Raw genomic sequence first — 12,507 nt, 5'->3', positions numbered from 1 at the left:
CGATTCCCCGACGGGGAGAGCTTTGCATTTTTTCTCGCCCGAGTCTTGCTTTCGTGCGGAGCTCTTTCCCAAGACTGTCCTCACAGTTCCTTCTTGGACATGGTCCCACCTCAGGAAGTCGAGCTTTCCGTTTGATACCGAGAAGCTTGGCCGCTCGCCAGCTCCTCGTTCACGTAGCGCCGACAGTAGCAGGTTGGTTTCACCTATAAAAGCACCGCCTCATCCCTAGGAATGACTCGGCACCGCCACTTTTCCTTCGGCGCAAAAGAAACAGTGTGCTGAAATGGTCAGACTTGAGATTTTCTTCAGACCACTTGGCTAATAAGAGGACTCCAGATATCCTCTTTAGGAGCTGTTTTCAGGGTGGCAGAAGATCTGAGGAGGTGCACAACCGGCCGAACCCCTAGAGATCCCAAGAGCAATGGCATCTGCCCGGAGACTGCCCGATCTTTCCGTCATACTTTCCAAGAGGTCCCGTCTTTGTCGGAGGATGTCAGTCATTCATTCAGCTGAATGCCATTTCCATCAACTGCCGCCGTTTGTTTGCTTTCAACCCCCTTTGATTTCAGAGGTGCATGGAAAGAGGCCTTGCTGGGGGGGTCGCAAGCAGCTCGACTTTGGCCGCAGCGCGACAGGCCCCTGCCAGCAGCTTGTTCCTCGTTAGTATAGTGGTGAGTATCCCCGCCTGTCACGCGGGAGACCGGGGTTCTATTCCCCGACGGGGAGAGCTTTGCATTTTTTCTCGCCCGAGTCTTGCTTTCGTGCGGAGCTCTTTCCCAAGACTGTCCTCACAGTTCCTTCTTGGACATGGTCCCACCTCAGGAAGTCGAGCTTTCCGTTTGATACCGAGAAGCTTGGCCGCTCGCCAGCTCCTCGTTCACGTAGCGCCGACAGTAGCAGGTTGGTTTCACCTATAAAAGCACCGCCTCATCCCTAGGAATGACTCGGCACCGCCACTTTTCCTTCGGCGCAAAAGAAACAGTGTGCTGAAATGGTCAGACTTGAGATTTTCTTCAGACCACTTGGCTAATAAGAGGACTCCAGATATCCTCTTTAGGAGCTGTTTTCAGGGTGGCAGAAGATCTGAGGAGGTGCACAACCGGCCGAACCCCTAGAGATCCCAAGAGCAATGGCATCTGCCCGGAGACTGCCCGATCTTTCCGTCATACTTTCCAAGAGGTCCCGTCTTTGTCGGAGGATGTCAGTCATTCATTCAGCTGAATGCCATTTCCATCAACTGCCGCCGTTTGTTTGCTTTCAACCCCCTTTGATTTCAGAGGTGCATGGAAAGAGGCCTTGCTGGGGGGTCGCAAGCAGCTCGACTTTGGCCGCAGCGCGACAGGCCCCTGCCAGCAGCTTGTTCCTCGTTAGTATAGTGGTGAGTATCCCCGCCTGTCACGCGGGAGACCGGGGTTCTATTCCCCGACGGGGAGAGCTTTGCATTTTTTCTCGCCCGAGTCTTGCTTTCGTGCGGAGCTCTTTCCCAAGACTGTCCTCACAGTTCCTTCTTGGACATGGTCCCACCTCAGGAAGTCGAGCTTTCCGTTTGATACCGAGAAGCTTGGCCGCTCGCCAGCTCCTCGTTCACGTAGCGCCGACAGTAGCAGGTTGGTTTCACCTATAAAAGCACCGCCTCATCCCTAGGAATGACTCGGCACCGCCACTTTTCCTTCGGCGCAAAAGAAACAGTGTGCTGAAATGGTCAGACTTGAGATTTTCTTCAGACCACTTGGCTAATAAGAGGACTCCAGATATCCTCTTTAGGAGCTGTTTTCAGGGTGGCAGAAGATCTGAGGAGGTGCACAACCGGCCGAACCCCTAGAGATCCCAAGAGCAATGGCATCTGCCCGGAGACTGCCCGATCTTTCCGTCATACTTTCCAAGAGGTCCCGTCTTTGTCGGAGGATGTCAGTCATTCATTCAGCTGAATGCCATTTCCATCAACTGCCGCCGTTTGTTTGCTTTCAACCCCCTTTGATTTCAGAGGTGCATGGAAAGAGGCCTTGCTGGGGGGTCGCAAGCAGCTCGACTTTGGCCGCAGCGCGACAGGCCCCTGCCAGCAGCTTGTTCCTCGTTAGTATAGTGGTGAGTATCCCCGCCTGTCACGCGGGAGACCGGGGTTCTATTCCCCGACGGGGAGAGCTTTGCATTTTTTCTCGCCCGAGTCTTGCTTTCGTGCGGAGCTCTTTCCCAAGACTGTCCTCACAGTTCCTTCTTGGACATGGTCCCACCTCAGGAAGTCGAGCTTTCCGTTTGATACCGAGAAGCTTGGCCGCTCGCCAGCTCCTCGTTCACGTAGCGCCGACAGTAGCAGGTTGGTTTCACCTATAAAAGCACCGCCTCATCCCTAGGAATGACTCGGCACCGCCACTTTTCCTTCGGCGCAAAAGAAACAGTGTGCTGAAATGGTCAGACTTGAGATTTTCTTCAGACCACTTGGCTAATAAGAGGACTCCAGATATCCTCTTTAGGAGCTGTTTTCAGGGTGGCAGAAGATCTGAGGAGGTGCACAACCGGCCGAACCCCTAGAGATCCCAAGAGCAATGGCATCTGCCCGGAGACTGCCCGATCTTTCCGTCATACTTTCCAAGAGGTCCCGTCTTTGTCGGAGGATGTCAGTCATTCATTCAGCTGAATGCCATTTCCATCAACTGCCGCCGTTTGTTTGCTTTCAACCCCCTTTGATTTCAGAGGTGCATGGAAAGAGGCCTTGCTGGGGGGTCGCAAGCAGCTCGACTTTGGCCGCAGCGCGACAGGCCCCTGCCAGCAGCTTGTTCCTCGTTAGTATAGTGGTGAGTATCCCCGCCTGTCACGCGGGAGACCGGGGTTCGATTCCCCGACGGGGAGAGCTTTGCATTTTTTCTCGCCCGAGTCTTGCTTTCGTGCGGAGCTCTTTCCCAAGACTGTCCTCACAGTTCCTTCTTGGACATGGTCCCACCTCAGGAAGTCGAGCTTTCCGTTTGATACCGAGAAGCTTGGCCGCTCGCCAGCTCCTCGTTCACGTAGCGCCGACAGTAGCAGGTTGGTTTCACCTATAAAAGCACCGCCTCATCCCTAGGAATGACTCGGCACCGCCACTTTTCCTTCGGCGCAAAAGAAACAGTGTGCTGAAATGGTCAGACTTGAGATTTTCTTCAGACCACTTGGCTAATAAGAGGACTCCAGATATCCTCTTTAGGAGCTGTTTTCAGGGTGGCAGAAGATCTGAGGAGGTGCACAACCGGCCGAACCCCTAGAGATCCCAAGAGCAATGGCATCTGCCCGGAGACTGCCCGATCTTTCCGTCATACTTTCCAAGAGGTCCCGTCTTTGTCGGAGGATGTCAGTCATTCATTCAGCTGAATGCCATTTCCATCAACTGCCGCCGTTTGTTTGCTTTCAACCCCCTTTGATTTCAGAGGTGCATGGAAAGAGGCCTTGCTGGGGGGTCGCAAGCAGCTCGACTTTGGCCGCAGCGCGACAGGCCCCTGCCAGCAGCTTGTTCCTCGTTAGTATAGTGGTGAGTATCCCCGCCTGTCACGCGGGAGACCGGGGTTCGATTCCCCGACGGGGAGAGCTTTGCATTTTTTCTCGCCCGAGTCTTGCTTTCGTGCGGAGCTCTTTCCCAAGACTGTCCTCACAGTTCCTTCTTGGACATGGTCCCACCTCAGGAAGTCGAGCTTTCCGTTTGATACCGAGAAGCTTGGCCGCTCGCCAGCTCCTCGTTCACGTAGCGCCGACAGTAGCAGGTTGGTTTCACCTATAAAAGCACCGCCTCATCCCTAGGAATGACTCGGCACCGCCACTTTTCCTTCGGCGCAAAAGAAACAGTGTGCTGAAATGGTCAGACTTGAGATTTTCTTCAGACCACTTGGCTAATAAGAGGACTCCAGATATCCTCTTTAGGAGCTGTTTTCAGGGTGGCAGAAGATCTGAGGAGGTGCACAACCGGCCGAACCCCTAGAGATCCCAAGAGCAATGGCATCTGCCCGGAGACTGCCCGATCTTTCCGTCATACTTTCCAAGAGGTCCCGTCTTTGTCGGAGGATGTCAGTCATTCATTCAGCTGAATGCCATTTCCATCAACTGCCGCCGTTTGTTTGCTTTCAACCCCCTTTGATTTCAGAGGTGCATGGAAAGAGGCCTTGCTGGGGGGGTCGCAAGCAGCTCGACTTTGGCCGCAGCGCGACAGGCCCCTGCCAGCAGCTTGTTCCTCGTTAGTATAGTGGTGAGTATCCCCGCCTGTCACGCGGGAGACCGGGGTTCGATTCCCCGACGGGGAGAGCTTTGCATTTTTTCTCGCCCGAGTCTTGCTTTCGTGCGGAGCTCTTTCCCAAGACTGTCCTCACAGTTCCTTCTTGGACATGGTCCCACCTCAGGAAGTCGAGCTTTCCGTTTGATACCGAGAAGCTTGGCCGCTCGCCAGCTCCTCGTTCACGTAGCGCCGACAGTAGCAGGTTGGTTTCACCTATAAAAGCACCGCCTCATCCCTAGGAATGACTCGGCACCGCCACTTTTCCTTCGGCGCAAAAGAAACAGTGTGCTGAAATGGTCAGACTTGAGATTTTCTTCAGACCACTTGGCTAATAAGAGGACTCCAGATATCCTCTTTAGGAGCTGTTTTCAGGGTGGCAGAAGATCTGAGGAGGTGCACAACCGGCCGAACCCCTAGAGATCCCAAGAGCAATGGCATCTGCCCGGAGACTGCCCGATCTTTCCGTCATACTTTCCAAGAGGTCCCGTCTTTGTCGGAGGATGTCAGTCATTCATTCAGCTGAATGCCATTTCCATCAACTGCCGCCGTTTGTTTGCTTTCAACCCCCTTTGATTTCAGAGGTGCATGGAAAGAGGCCTTGCTGGGGGGTCGCAAGCAGCTCGACTTTGGCCGCAGCGCGACAGGCCCCTGCCAGCAGCTTGTTCCTCGTTAGTATAGTGTTGAGTATCCCCGCCTGTCACGCGGGAGACCGGGGTTCGATTCCCCGACGGGGAGAGCTTTGCATTTTTTCTCGCCCGAGTCTTGCTTTCGTGCGGAGCTCTTTCCCAAGACTGTCCTCACAGTTCCTTCTTGGACATGGTCCCACCTCAGGAAGTCGAGCTTTCCGTTTGATACCGAGAAGCTTGGCCGCTCGCCAGCTCCTCGTTCACGTAGCGCCGACAGTAGCAGGTTGGTTTCACCTATAAAAGCACCGCCTCATCCCTAGGAATGACTCGGCACCGCCACTTTTCCTTCGGCGCAAAAGAAACAGTGTGCTGAAATGGTCAGACTTGAGATTTTCTTCAGACCACTTGGCTAATAAGAGGACTCCAGATATCCTCTTTAGGAGCTGTTTTCAGGGTGGCAGAAGATCTGAGGAGGTGCACAACCGGCCGAACCCCTAGAGATCCCAAGAGCAATGGCATCTGCCCGGAGACTGCCCGATCTTTCCGTCATACTTTCCAAGAGGTCCCGTCTTTGTCGGAGGATGTCAGTCATTCATTCAGCTGAATGCCATTTCCATCAACTGCCGCCGTTTGTTTGCTTTCAACCCCCTTTGATTTCAGAGGTGCATGGAAAGAGGCCTTGCTGGGGGGGTCGCAAGCAGCTCGACTTTGGCCGCAGCGCGACAGGCCCCTGCCAGCAGCTTGTTCCTCGTTAGTATAGTGGTGAGTATCCCCGCCTGTCACGCGGGAGACCGGGGTTCTATTCCCCGACGGGGAGAGCTTTGCATTTTTTCTCGCCCGAGTCTTGCTTTCGTGCGGAGCTCTTTCCCAAGACTGTCCTCACAGTTCCTTCTTGGACATGGTCCCACCTCAGGAAGTCGAGCTTTCCGTTTGATACCGAGAAGCTTGGCCGCTCGCCAGCTCCTCGTTCACGTAGCGCCGACAGTAGCAGGTTGGTTTCACCTATAAAAGCACCGCCTCATCCCTAGGAATGACTCGGCACCGCCACTTTTCCTTCGGCGCAAAAGAAACAGTGTGCTGAAATGGTCAGACTTGAGATTTTCTTCAGACCACTTGGCTAATAAGAGGACTCCAGATATCCTCTTTAGGAGCTGTTTTCAGGGTGGCAGAAGATCTGAGGAGGTGCACAACCGGCCGAACCCCTAGAGATCCCAAGAGCAATGGCATCTGCCCGGAGACTGCCCGATCTTTCCGTCATACTTTCCAAGAGGTCCCGTCTTTGTCGGAGGATGTCAGTCATTCATTCAGCTGAATGCCATTTCCATCAACTGCCGCCGTTTGTTTGCTTTCAACCCCCTTTGATTTCAGAGGTGCATGGAAAGAGGCCTTGCTGGGGGGTCGCAAGCAGCTCGACTTTGGCCGCAGCGCGACAGGCCCCTGCCAGCAGCTTGTTCCTCGTTAGTATAGTGGTGAGTATCCCCGCCTGTCACGCGGGAGACCGGGGTTCTATTCCCCGACGGGGAGAGCTTTGCATTTTTTCTCGCCCGAGTCTTGCTTTCGTGCGGAGCTCTTTCCCAAGACTGTCCTCACAGTTCCTTCTTGGACATGGTCCCACCTCAGGAAGTCGAGCTTTCCGTTTGATACCGAGAAGCTTGGCCGCTCGCCAGCTCCTCGTTCACGTAGCGCCGACAGTAGCAGGTTGGTTTCACCTATAAAAGCACCGCCTCATCCCTAGGAATGACTCGGCACCGCCACTTTTCCTTCGGCGCAAAAGAAACAGTGTGCTGAAATGGTCAGACTTGAGATTTTCTTCAGACCACTTGGCTAATAAGAGGACTCCAGATATCCTCTTTAGGAGCTGTTTTCAGGGTGGCAGAAGATCTGAGGAGGTGCACAACCGGCCGAACCCCTAGAGATCCCAAGAGCAATGGCATCTGCCCGGAGACTGCCCGATCTTTCCGTCATACTTTCCAAGAGGTCCCGTCTTTGTCGGAGGATGTCAGTCATTCATTCAGCTGAATGCCATTTCCATCAACTGCCGCCGTTTGTTTGCTTTCAACCCCCTTTGATTTCAGAGGTGCATGGAAAGAGGCCTTGCTGGGGGGTCGCAAGCAGCTCGACTTTGGCCGCAGCGCGACAGGCCCCTGCCAGCAGCTTGTTCCTCGTTAGTATAGTGGTGAGTATCCCCGCCTGTCACGCGGGAGACCGGGGTTCGATTCCCCGACGGGGAGAGCTTTGCATTTTTTCTCGCCCGAGTCTTGCTTTCGTGCGGAGCTCTTTCCCAAGACTGTCCTCACAGTTCCTTCTTGGACATGGTCCCACCTCAGGAAGTCGAGCTTTCCGTTTGATACCGAGAAGCTTGGCCGCTCGCCAGCTCCTCGTTCACGTAGCGCCGACAGTAGCAGGTTGGTTTCACCTATAAAAGCACCGCCTCATCCCTAGGAATGACTCGGCACCGCCACTTTTCCTTCGGCGCAAAAGAAACAGTGTGCTGAAATGGTCAGACTTGAGATTTTCTTCAGACCACTTGGCTAATAAGAGGACTCCAGATATCCTCTTTAGGAGCTGTTTTCAGGGTGGCAGAAGATCTGAGGAGGTGCACAACCGGCCGAACCCCTAGAGATCCCAAGAGCAATGGCATCTGCCCGGAGACTGCCCGATCTTTCCGTCATACTTTCCAAGAGGTCCCGTCTTTGTCGGAGGATGTCAGTCATTCATTCAGCTGAATGCCATTTCCATCAACTGCCGCCGTTTGTTTGCTTTCAACCCCCTTTGATTTCAGAGGTGCATGGAAAGAGGCCTTGCTGGGGGGTCGCAAGCAGCTCGACTTTGGCCGCAGCGCGACAGGCCCCTGCCAGCAGCTTGTTCCTCGTTAGTATAGTGGTGAGTATCCCCGCCTGTCACGCGGGAGACCGGGGTTCGATTCCCCGACGGGGAGAGCTTTGCATTTTTTCTCGCCCGAGTCTTGCTTTCGTGCGGAGCTCTTTCCCAAGACTGTCCTCACAGTTCCTTCTTGGACATGGTCCCACCTCAGGAAGTCGAGCTTTCCGTTTGATACCGAGAAGCTTGGCCGCTCGCCAGCTCCTCGTTCACGTAGCGCCGACAGTAGCAGGTTGGTTTCACCTATAAAAGCACCGCCTCATCCCTAGGAATGACTCGGCACCGCCACTTTTCCTTCGGCGCAAAAGAAACAGTGTGCTGAAATGGTCAGACTTGAGATTTTCTTCAGACCACTTGGCTAATAAGAGGACTCCAGATATCCTCTTTAGGAGCTGTTTTCAGGGTGGCAGAAGATCTGAGGAGGTGCACAACCGGCCGAACCCCTAGAGATCCCAAGAGCAATGGCATCTGCCCGGAGACTGCCCGATCTTTCCGTCATACTTTCCAAGAGGTCCCGTCTTTGTCGGAGGATGTCAGTCATTCATTCAGCTGAATGCCATTTCCATCAACTGCCGCCGTTTGTTTGCTTTCAACCCCCTTTGATTTCAGAGGTGCATGGAAAGAGGCCTTGCTGGGGGGTCGCAAGCAGCTCGACTTTGGCCGCAGCGCGACAGGCCCCTGCCAGCAGCTTGTTCCTCGTTAGTATAGTGGTGAGTATCCCCGCCTGTCACGCGGGAGACCGGGGTTCGATTCCCCGACGGGGAGAGCTTTGCATTTTTTCTCGCCCGAGTCTTGCTTTCGTGCGGAGCTCTTTCCCAAGACTGTCCTCACAGTTCCTTCTTGGACATGGTCCCACCTCAGGAAGTCGAGCTTTCCGTTTGATACCGAGAAGCTTGGCCGCTCGCCAGCTCCTCGTTCACGTAGCGCCGACAGTAGCAGGTTGGTTTCACCTATAAAAGCACCGCCTCATCCCTAGGAATGACTCGGCACCGCCACTTTTCCTTCGGCGCAAAAGAAACAGTGTGCTGAAATGGTCAGACTTGAGATTTTCTTCAGACCACTTGGCTAATAAGAGGACTCCAGATATCCTCTTTAGGAGCTGTTTTCAGGGTGGCAGAAGATCTGAGGAGGTGCACAACCGGCCGAACCCCTAGAGATCCCAAGAGCAATGGCATCTGCCCGGAGACTGCCCGATCTTTCCGTCATACTTTCCAAGAGGTCCCGTCTTTGTCGGAGGATGTCAGTCATTCATTCAGCTGAATGCCATTTCCATCAACTGCCGCCGTTTGTTTGCTTTCAACCCCCTTTGATTTCAGAGGTGCATGGAAAGAGGCCTTGCTGGGGGGTCGCAAGCAGCTCGACTTTGGCCGCAGCGCGACAGGCCCCTGCCAGCAGCTTGTTCCTCGTTAGTATAGTGGTGAGTATCCCCGCCTGTCACGCGGGAGACCGGGGTTCGATTCCCCGACGGGGAGAGCTTTGCATTTTTTCTCGCCCGAGTCTTGCTTTCGTGCGGAGCTCTTTCCCAAGACTGTCCTCACAGTTCCTTCTTGGACATGGTCCCACCTCAGGAAGTCGAGCTTTCCGTTTGATACCGAGAAGCTTGGCCGCTCGCCAGCTCCTCGTTCACGTAGCGCCGACAGTAGCAGGTTGGTTTCACCTATAAAAGCACCGCCTCATCCCTAGGAATGACTCGGCACCGCCACTTTTCCTTCGGCGCAAAAGAAACAGTGTGCTGAAATGGTCAGACTTGAGATTTTCTTCAGACCACTTGGCTAATAAGAGGACTCCAGATATCCTCTTTAGGAGCTGTTTTCAGGGTGGCAGAAGATCTGAGGAGGTGCACAACCGGCCGAACCCCTAGAGATCCCAAGAGCAATGGCATCTGCCCGGAGACTGCCCGATCTTTCCGTCATACTTTCCAAGAGGTCCCGTCTTTGTCGGAGGATGTCAGTCATTCATTCAGCTGAATGCCATTTCCATCAACTGCCGCCGTTTGTTTGCTTTCAACCCCCTTTGATTTCAGAGGTGCATGGAAAGAGGCCTTGCTGGGGGGTCGCAAGCAGCTCGACTTTGGCCGCAGCGCGACAGGCCCCTGCCAGCAGCTTGTTCCTCGTTAGTATAGTGGTGAGTATCCCCGCCTGTCACGCGGGAGACCGGGGTTCGATTCCCCGACGGGGAGAGCTTTGCATTTTTTCTCGCCCGAGTCTTGCTTTCGTGCGGAGCTCTTTCCCAAGACTGTCCTCACAGTTCCTTCTTGGACATGGTCCCACCTCAGGAAGTCGAGCTTTCCGTTTGATACCGAGAAGCTTGGCCGCTCGCCAGCTCCTCGTTCACGTAGCGCCGACAGTAGCAGGTTGGTTTCACCTATAAAAGCACCGCCTCATCCCTAGGAATGACTCGGCACCGCCACTTTTCCTTCGGCGCAAAAGAAACAGTGTGCTGAAATGGTCAGACTTGAGATTTTCTTCAGACCACTTGGCTAATAAGAGGACTCCAGATATCCTCTTTAGGAGCTGTTTTCAGGGTGGCAGAAGATCTGAGGAGGTGCACAACCGGCCGAACCCCTAGAGATCCCAAGAGCAATGGCATCTGCCCGGAGACTGCCCGATCTTTCCGTCATACTTTCCAAGAGGTCCCGTCTTTGTCGGAGGATGTCAGTCATTCATTCAGCTGAATGCCATTTCCATCAACTGCCGCCGTTTGTTTGCTTTCAACCCCCTTTGATTTCAGAGGTGCATGGAAAGAGGCCTTGCTGGGGGGTCGCAAGCAGCTCGACTTTGGCCGCAGCGCGACAGGCCCCTGCCAGCAGCTTGTTCCTCGTTAGTATAGTGGTGAGTATCCCCGCCTGTCACGCGGGAGACCGGGGTTCGATTCCCCGACGGGGAGAGCTTTGCATTTTTTCTCGCCCGAGTCTTGCTTTCGTGCGGAGCTCTTTCCCAAGACTGTCCTCACAGTTCCTTCTTGGACATGGTCCCACCTCAGGAAGTCGAGCTTTCCGTTTGATACCGAGAAGCTTGGCCGCTCGCCAGCTCCTCGTTCACGTAGCGCCGACAGTAGCAGGTTGGTTTCACCTATAAAAGCACCGCCTCATCCCTAGGAATGACTCGGCACCGCCACTTTTCCTTCGGCGCAAAAGAAACAGTGTGCTGAAATGGTCAGACTTGAGATTTTCTTCAGACCACTTGGCTAATAAGAGGACTCCAGATATCCTCTTTAGGAGCTGTTTTCAGGGTGGCAGAAGATCTGAGGAGGTGCACAACCGGCCGAACCCCTAGAGATCCCAAGAGCAATGGCATCTGCCCGGAGACTGCCCGATCTTTCCGTCATACTTTCCAAGAGGTCCCGTCTTTGTCGGAGGATGTCAGTCATTCATTCAGCTGAATGCCATTTCCATCAACTGCCGCCGTTTGTTTGCTTTCAACCCCCTTTGATTTCAGAGGTGCATGGAAAGAGGCCTTGCTGGGGGGTCGCAAGCAGCTCGACTTTGGCCGCAGCGCGACAGGCCCCTGCCAGCAGCTTGTTCCTCGTTAGTATAGTGGTGAGTATCCCCGCCTGTCACGCGGGAGACCGGGGTTCGATTCCCCGACGGGGAGAGCTTTGCATTTTTTCTCGCCCGAGTCTTGCTTTCGTGCGGAGCTCTTTCCCAAGACTGTCCTCACAGTTCCTTCTTGGACATGGTCCCACCTCAGGAAGTCGAGCTTTCCGTTTGATACCGAGAAGCTTGGCCGCTCGCCAGCTCCTCGTTCACGTAGCGCCGACAGTAGCAGGTTGGTTTCACCTATAAAAGCACCGCCTCATCCCTAGGAATGACTCGGCACCGCCACTTTTCCTTCGGCGCAAAAGAAACAGTGTGCTGAAATGGTCAGACTTGAGATTTTCTTCAGACCACTTGGCTAATAAGAGGACTCCAGATATCCTCTTTAGGAGCTGTTTTCAGGGTGGCAGAAGATCTGAGGAGGTGCACAACCGGCCGAACCCCTAGAGATCCCAAGAGCAATGGCATCTGCCCGGAGACTGCCCGATCTTTCCGTCATACTTTCCAAGAGGTCCCGTCTTTGTCGGAGGATGTCAGTCATTCATTCAGCTGAATGCCATTTCCATCAACTGCCGCCGTTTGTTTGCTTTCAACCCCCTTTGATTTCAGAGGTGCATGGAAAGAGGCCTTGCTGGGGGGTCGCAAGCAGCTCGACTTTGGCCGCAGCGCGACAGGCCCCTGCCAGCAGCTTGTTCCTCGTTAGTATAGTGGTGAGTATCCCCGCCTGTCACGCGGGAGACCGGGGTTCGATTCCCCGACGGGGAGAGCTTTGCATTTTTTCTCGCCCGAGTCTTGCTTTCGTGCGGAGCTCTTTCCCAAGACTGTCCTCACAGTTCCTTCTTGGACATGGTCCCACCTCAGGAAGTCGAGCTTTCCGTTTGATACCGAGAAGCTTGGCCGCTCGCCAGCTCCTCGTTCACGTAGTGCCGACAGTAGCAGGTTGGTTTCACCTATAAAAGCACCGCCTCATCCCTAGGAATGACTCGGCACCGCCACTTTTCCTTCGGCGCAAAAGAAACAGTGTGCTGAAATGGTCAGACTTGAGATTTTCTTCAGACCACTTGGCTAATAAGAGGACTCCAGATATCCTCTTTAGGAGCTGTTTTCAGGGTGGCAGAAGATCTGAGGAGGTGCACAACCGGCCGAACCCCTAGAGATCCCAAGAGCAATGGCATCTGCCCGGAGACTGCCCGATCTTTCCGTCATACTTTCCAAGAGGTCCCGTCTTTGTC

At 54.2% G+C, this 12,507-nt stretch overlaps 11 non-coding genes across 11 annotated transcripts; all 11 read left to right on the top strand.

Annotated features, from left to right (window-relative positions):
- Positions 1-2,775: 2,775 nt before the first annotated feature.
- TRNAD-GUC (transfer RNA aspartic acid (anticodon GUC)) lies at positions 2,776-2,847 on the top strand. Its single transcript has one exon. It is a non-coding gene; the product is annotated as a tRNA-Asp (tRNA).
- Positions 2,848-3,482: 635 nt separating this feature from the next.
- Positions 3,483-3,554, top strand: TRNAD-GUC (transfer RNA aspartic acid (anticodon GUC)). The gene has a single exon. It is a non-coding gene; the product is annotated as a tRNA-Asp (tRNA).
- A 636-nt stretch (positions 3,555-4,190) lies between these two features.
- Positions 4,191-4,262, top strand: TRNAD-GUC (transfer RNA aspartic acid (anticodon GUC)). The gene has a single exon. It is a non-coding gene; the product is annotated as a tRNA-Asp (tRNA).
- A 2,757-nt stretch (positions 4,263-7,019) lies between these two features.
- Positions 7,020-7,091, top strand: TRNAD-GUC (transfer RNA aspartic acid (anticodon GUC)). The gene has a single exon. It is a non-coding gene; the product is annotated as a tRNA-Asp (tRNA).
- Positions 7,092-7,726: 635 nt separating this feature from the next.
- On the top strand, positions 7,727-7,798 carry TRNAD-GUC (transfer RNA aspartic acid (anticodon GUC)). The gene has a single exon. It is a non-coding gene; the product is annotated as a tRNA-Asp (tRNA).
- Positions 7,799-8,433: 635 nt separating this feature from the next.
- TRNAD-GUC (transfer RNA aspartic acid (anticodon GUC)) lies at positions 8,434-8,505 on the top strand. Its single transcript has one exon. It is a non-coding gene; the product is annotated as a tRNA-Asp (tRNA).
- Positions 8,506-9,140: 635 nt separating this feature from the next.
- TRNAD-GUC (transfer RNA aspartic acid (anticodon GUC)) lies at positions 9,141-9,212 on the top strand. Its single transcript has one exon. It is a non-coding gene; the product is annotated as a tRNA-Asp (tRNA).
- Positions 9,213-9,847: 635 nt separating this feature from the next.
- TRNAD-GUC (transfer RNA aspartic acid (anticodon GUC)) lies at positions 9,848-9,919 on the top strand. Its single transcript has one exon. It is a non-coding gene; the product is annotated as a tRNA-Asp (tRNA).
- A 635-nt stretch (positions 9,920-10,554) lies between these two features.
- On the top strand, positions 10,555-10,626 carry TRNAD-GUC (transfer RNA aspartic acid (anticodon GUC)). The gene has a single exon. It is a non-coding gene; the product is annotated as a tRNA-Asp (tRNA).
- Positions 10,627-11,261: 635 nt separating this feature from the next.
- Positions 11,262-11,333, top strand: TRNAD-GUC (transfer RNA aspartic acid (anticodon GUC)). Its single transcript has one exon. It is a non-coding gene; the product is annotated as a tRNA-Asp (tRNA).
- Positions 11,334-11,968: 635 nt separating this feature from the next.
- TRNAD-GUC (transfer RNA aspartic acid (anticodon GUC)) lies at positions 11,969-12,040 on the top strand. Its single transcript has one exon. It is a non-coding gene; the product is annotated as a tRNA-Asp (tRNA).
- Positions 12,041-12,507: the final 467 nt, after the last annotated feature.

Source organism: Engystomops pustulosus, chromosome 7 (genome assembly GCF_040894005.1).
Source record: "Engystomops pustulosus chromosome 7, aEngPut4.maternal, whole genome shotgun sequence".
Classification (NCBI taxonomy): Eukaryota; Metazoa; Chordata; class Amphibia; order Anura; family Leptodactylidae; genus Engystomops; species Engystomops pustulosus.
This window is presented reverse-complemented; position numbering and strand designations above follow the sequence as displayed.